Source organism: Seriola lalandi, unplaced genomic scaffold (assembly GCF_002814215.2).
Source record: "Seriola lalandi dorsalis isolate HSWRI2012SDOR001 ecotype SW California unplaced genomic scaffold, Sedor1 jcf7180002054387, whole genome shotgun sequence".
In the NCBI taxonomy this organism is placed as follows: domain Eukaryota; kingdom Metazoa; phylum Chordata; class Actinopteri; order Carangiformes; family Carangidae; genus Seriola; species Seriola lalandi.
Genome location: NW_019524940.1, coordinates 478,082 through 478,991, shown reverse-complemented (window position 1 = coordinate 478,991; position 910 = coordinate 478,082).

Here is a 910-nt window from a genome sequence, read left to right as displayed (position 1 = left end):
ACCACCTTATGTTTTTTAGACCTTACTATACCATTATGTTTTTATGAATTTTTGACTTACTATATCCTTACATTTTTTATATTTTTATATGTTACACCACCTTACATTTTTTACACCTTACTATACCATTATGTTTTCATGACATTTTTTATGCCTTTATATTTTATTTTATATATTACATATTATATCCTTATATTTTTAAGATGTTTTTTGTGCCTCATATCCTTTCATTACATTTTTATGGCGTTTTTTATGAAATTTTTTGTTACTTACTATACTATGATATTTTTTATTTATGCCTTACTATATCCTTACGTTTTTATGCGTTTTTTTATGCCTTACTTTATCCTTACATTTTTTTATACCTTACTATACCATTACGTTTTTATGACATTTTTTGTTCCTTACTATGATATTTTTGATATTTTTTATGACATATTTTATAACTTACTATACTATGTTTTTATACCTTACCATTACGTTTTTAGGAATTTTTGTATGACTTACTATACCATTACGTTTTTTATGACATTTTTATTCCTTACTATACTATGACGTCTTTATGATTTTTAAGTCCTACTATACTATGATGTTTTTATGCCTTACACCACCCTACATTTTTTTATACCTTACTATACCATTACGTTTTTAGGAATTTTTGTATGACTTACTATACCATTACGTTTTTTATGACATATTTTATACCTTACTATACTATGTTTTTATGACATATTTTGTTCCTTACTGTACTATATTTGACATTTTTTATTTATGCCTTACTATACCATTACGTTTTTATGACATATTTTATACCTTACTATATTATGTTTTTATGCCTTACACCACCTTACATTTTTTATAACCTTGCTATATCCTTATGTTTTTTATGACATTTTTTAAGCCCTACTAT